Source organism: Arachis ipaensis, chromosome B3 (assembly GCF_059453495.1).
Source record: "Arachis ipaensis isolate K30076 ecotype BB chromosome B3, ASM5945349v1, whole genome shotgun sequence".
NCBI classification, from domain to species: domain Eukaryota; kingdom Viridiplantae; phylum Streptophyta; class Magnoliopsida; order Fabales; family Fabaceae; genus Arachis; species Arachis ipaensis.
In genome coordinates, this window is record NC_142438.1 from 80,515,217 (window position 1) to 80,520,637 (window position 5,421).

Genomic DNA, 5,421 nt, shown 5'->3' on the forward strand with positions numbered 1-5,421 from the left:
AAGGGAATGAATGAGAAAGCTGAAGGCTCTGAGTACCAATGGCAATTTATTTGCTAAGTACTTGTGGTGTTTATGTATCAAGCCAAATGCTTGAAAACAAAACACTTAGAAGTCAAGGTTAGGCTCAAAGTGCAAAAGCACTCCCTCAAAGCTCAAGGCTATGAGCATCAATGATTAGAGAGTCAAGAAAAGAAAAGAAAAATGAGCTTAATGAGGCCCTCTAATCAAATGCTTGTGGTGCTTATGTATCAAGTGGTAATAATTGAAAATAAAGCATTTAGAAGTCATAGCTTTGTTATCAACTCATGGGGCAAAGCACCCAAAAGGAGAAGCTAAATAAGAAAATCAAAAGCTTGTTTCAAGGAAGAAATATAAGAGAAAGATTTCATAAAATGAGCTAGATAGAAGCATCAATCATTTACATTTCTTTTGTGACTGTAGCATGTTTAGAAAACTAGCTAACCATGAACATTGAGTTGCTATTCTTCTTGCCTTGGGTTGTCAATCTTTATTGTATGATTCTTTTCTTGCTTGAGGACAAGCAAGGTTACGTTTTGGTGTTGTGATGACATGTCACCATGTCATGTTTTTCTATGCTTTTTCATACAAGAAATTGATGATTTGTGCTTGAATAATGAATACTTTTGTACTTAAATGATACATTTCCTTGATCTTTTGATTTTATAAATTTTTTTGGAAATAAGAAGAAAAAGAAGCAAAAAGCACAAAATAAGCTAAAAAGGAGAAAAAAAGAGCTTTGGGGTACACTTTGAAGTTAGAGCACACTTTGGAGCCTTAGACCACGCTTTTAAAAGCATGGCCCATGACCAAATTTAAGGAGAATAGGCAATCAGCACACAAAGCTCCGCTCGCATCATCCTGATGCAAAGATGAGCTTGGAAGCAAAATTTTCGCAAAGTTAAAATCTGGGCGCTCACAGCATGACCATGCCTCCTTCAAAGGGCTATAACTTGAGCTACAGATGTCCGATTGATGTGCTTCCAGTTGCGTTAGAAAGCTGATATTCAGAGATTTCCAATGATGTATGGCAATCTATATTTGGCATGAAATTGAGGCATGAATGAAATGCATCTTTAAGGGCCAAAAACAAGCAAAAAAATCAGCCAATGCTTCCACCAAGGTTCGAAGCTGGAGCCTCACTCCAAAGCAAAGTAGCGCTCAAATTAGAGAGCGCTGTGCTCTCTAAGAGAGCATTGTCGTGCTCTCTCCCAAAGAAAATACAAGGAATTTGAGCTGAAATGCCTCCACTAAGGCTTGAACCTGGAACCTCACTCTTGAAGCACCACTAAGCGCTTGAACCTGGAACCTCCACTAAGCGCTCAAATTAGTGGAGTAGCGCTCTGCAATCTTTCTCTTAGTGAACCTGGAACCTCACTCTTGAGTAGGCTCTCACCCATTTACTTCTTCTGCAATCTTTCTTTTAATTCTCTGCAACTTTTCTCTTGTTGGATCAAGGAAGGATTTGAGATCTAGACTTGTTTTCTAGTCTCTTCCACTCTTGGGATCTTCAACATCCTTTTAATTGTTGCAAATTAAGCATCAGTTTTTCTGTTTTCATTCTTCAAGCATTTTTTCTTTTCCGTTTAAGATCTATTGCAATTCAATTCAACTTTAGTTCTACTGTTTGTTGCAATCTACTTCTGCTTGTTTAAATTCTGCAATTCCAGCTCCCAATCCCTTTTATAATTCAAGCAATTTACATTCCTTGCAATTTAAGTTTAAGCTATTTTATTTTCTTGTTCTTTAAGTTTCTGCACATTTACTTTCTGCACTTTAAATTTTCTTGTCGCTTATATTCTGTTGGCTATATTTCACCCAATTTTACTTCAATGTTAGCTTGACTAAACTAATACCCACTAAAGTTGCTTGATCCATCAATCCCTGTGGGATCGACCTCACTCTAAGTGAGTTTTACTACTTGATGCGACCCGGTACACTTGCCGGTGAGTTTTGTGTTGGATCGTTTTCCACACATCAGTCTTAATTATGTTGGCAAAGGGAAACAAGAGACAAGGGATCGTATCAAAGAAGTGATGTACTGGCTTACTGCAATCATGCTTATCAAAGAGCCAGAGGAAGCCCAAACGAGGCAAGAAACCATCATGGCTACCTTAGCCGATGCTTTAAACTGCTTGACCTTAATAAGCTCTTGCAAAAATTCAAGCAATTCCAAAAATGAATGCGAAAAAACCACTTCAAGTGAACGATGCAGTATGGAGGAAAGCTTGGAGCCTCAAGAGAAAGAAGGGGAGTTGAAGTACGAGTTTCAACAAGTGGAGACGGTTGAATGCATTGAAATAAAAGAAGTTGTTGAAGAATTGGGAGAAGTTGAGCAAGAATCAAGCCTCGTTATTGAAGATTATCTTGCGCCAACTAGTAACGTTGGTGACCTTGTTGAGCCTTCTTCCATTGGGTTTGAGATTGATGCTGAGGAGGATCATGCACAACCTCCAAGACAAGACTTAAACAATGAGAAAGAATTGGAAGAAGTTGGCAAACAAGTGAAACTTGAGGAAGCTTATCAAGAGGTGGGAGATAATCAAGGAGGATCACAAGACAGTAGAAACTACAATGCTGTTAAAAGTCTCTCTTCCTAAGTCACTATCCAACACAATATTTGAGTGGGTAAAACTCTTATCCTTAAGTTTTATTGTCCTACTTGAATATAGTTTGCTTGAGATGGATGGTCAACTTAGAACTCTTTGTAGGTAGAAGAGTAAGAGAGAGTTAAATAGTGGTTGGCAATGTAAATCAAGGCTCATTGAGATTGAAAGCTCGAGGTTTGAATTCAAAGGAAGGTGCGATGTGTAATGCAATGGATCTCGGAGGATAGTTTGGTGCTTTAAGGAGAATTCTGGAGTGATGTGACCCAAGTCGAATCACAAGATTCAATTAGAAGATAGGTGCAAAAATAAAGTTTGGGATCCAGAATTCATTTCAACAATCAACAATCTTGGGGTCTTACTACATGTTTAGTATTTCTTAAGAGCTTGGTGTACATGATTTGGAATCCCAATGGACATTGGAAATTCAAGCATTGGTGGGGATTCAAAGAGGAATTCAAGCATAAGGCACCATAACAAGAGCGTCCCTAATTGCCCAACATAAGGACTTTAAAGAAAAGTGCTAGGTGGGAGACACCCCACCACGGTAACATCTTTTCATTCTCTCTTTTGTATATAGTGGTGAATAATTTTAATTTTTGTTGTTAGATAGATTTGTTAGGTTTGATTGATAGTTTTTCTTGTTTAATAAGTTTTGGTATTGATTTGGTATCGTAATTGGGTGTTTGAGATGCTTGTTTTGATGAAAAAGTTGAAAAAAGAATTCTGGAAAATAGACCACCAATCATGCGTACGCGTGCCTTATGATGCGTACACATGGTGGCACTTTTTGCCAAAGTCGCATATGTATCCCTGTCCCGCGTACGCGACACCCTTTCACAGTGCACTTATCTCGCGTAGCATCTAATTGTCCACTTACGCACCCTCCATCTTTTACCAAAGTCGCGTCCGCAGTCCTGTCTCGCCTACGCGGCATGAAGGGCAGTAAGTGTAGTTCACATAATGTGCATGGTCACTCATGCTAAAAACAACATGAAGCCTTTTTATGTAACTCCTATTTCACACCCACTCTTCCCTTTTTCCATCGCCATCTCCATTGGTTGGTTAGTTAGTTCAATTTCCTGTTTTAGTGAATTAAGTGTTTAGGATAGGTTAGATTATGTGAAGAGTATTTGATTCTTAATCTGATTTGCTATTTCTTGCTGCTGAATTTTTTCATCGTTGGACTCGTTTGTTATAATTTGTTGCTTGGTATTGCATTCTTCATGCTTAATAATTGTTCATACCAAGTGCTTGTGAATTACTTTCAAAGTATTCTAAATCTTTTGAATTACATGTTTTGGCCACCATGTGATTTAAATTCTTTCACCATGACTAGGCAATTTCTTGATGGTTGATGATATGCATTTATCCTAATGCATTGTGTCGCTTGATCATATGCATCCATATTAATTATTTCATTGCTTACCAGCTTATGCTTATGCTTTAATGACATGATGAACCTTATTTGCTTCATTATGTGCGCTACATATAATTAAACCATTCATTTTGGTATAATGCATAATTTTTGAAGTTGGATTATGAGCTTGCCTATTCTTATCCTTCTAAAAATTCTCAAGCACTAAGGACCGTATTTGCTATGTTACATGACAACTAACTCTTTTTCAACTAACCTATTTTCTTTTCTAAGTACATAGCAACCATGCTTCTTTTCTTTTTGGTCAAATAGGCAATGCGATTGATTTTGATTGGTGTTATTGACTAGAGTGTGATTTCTGATTGGGTTTTGTTTCCTAATGTCACTCACACATCTAATCAATTCCCTTTCCTCCTTCCGCTTCACAAATACTTAGTTATTCGCCTAAGTTCTTATGCTTCTTGTTAATTGCTTGTTGCTTTAACTTGCATATTTTCCCTTAAAGCATCTTAGGCGCATTAAAATAAGTGAGTATATGCATACTTTGTGTAGTTGTTACACAGCTTTCAAATGCTCATATGTGAGTTCTAAATTACGTGCAAACTTAGAATTCATACACTTGCTTTCCTTAAAAGTGAGAAAATCATTAACTCACTTCATTTTAGTGATTATTACCTCTTTCCAACAATCTATGCTTCCTTGCCTTCTAATTTATTCATCTTACTATATTCTGTTTCATATTCTTCAGGATGAGTCATCATAAGTAAAAAAAAAAGGAAGCAAAAGATGGATAGATAGTGAAGGGATAAATCTCCTCCTCAGCTATAGCAGCCAGATGATCCACCAGCTAAAGGTGGCGATCAGTGAAGTCTCCATACCCTCTTGCTCATCTTTGAATGCACGGAGGACCATGTAAATTTTTAAGTGTGGAGAAGTCGGTGACCGATCTTTAGGTGAAAAACTTCTTTTCCAAACTTGCACCTTTATTTTGATTACCTTGAATTCTCTTTTAGGAGTTGCGTTTTTCTTAGTTTGTATATATATCTTTTTATTTATGTTGTGTGTTGATGAATATTGGATAATATGATCTAGGTAATTTTTTCTATGTGCATGAGATGATTGAGATTAGTATAGAATAGAGAAAAGAACTTAGAATTTTAATTTTTATCCAACCACCCCTTGAAAAATAATAGAATTCTAAGAGATTATTTTAGGACAACCCAATTGATTTGAGTAAAAATTTTTCATTTGAACTTGCTTTAACTATATTGTGGAACATAGTCTTAGGGCTAGAACACACAACCTTGTGAGTTTTGAGCCTTAATTTGTAGTTATATCATATTAACCACTATTTTCATTCTTGTGTGTTATTCTCTTTCTATGATTGTAATCTTTGCCTTGTTTGATTCTTTATGTCCA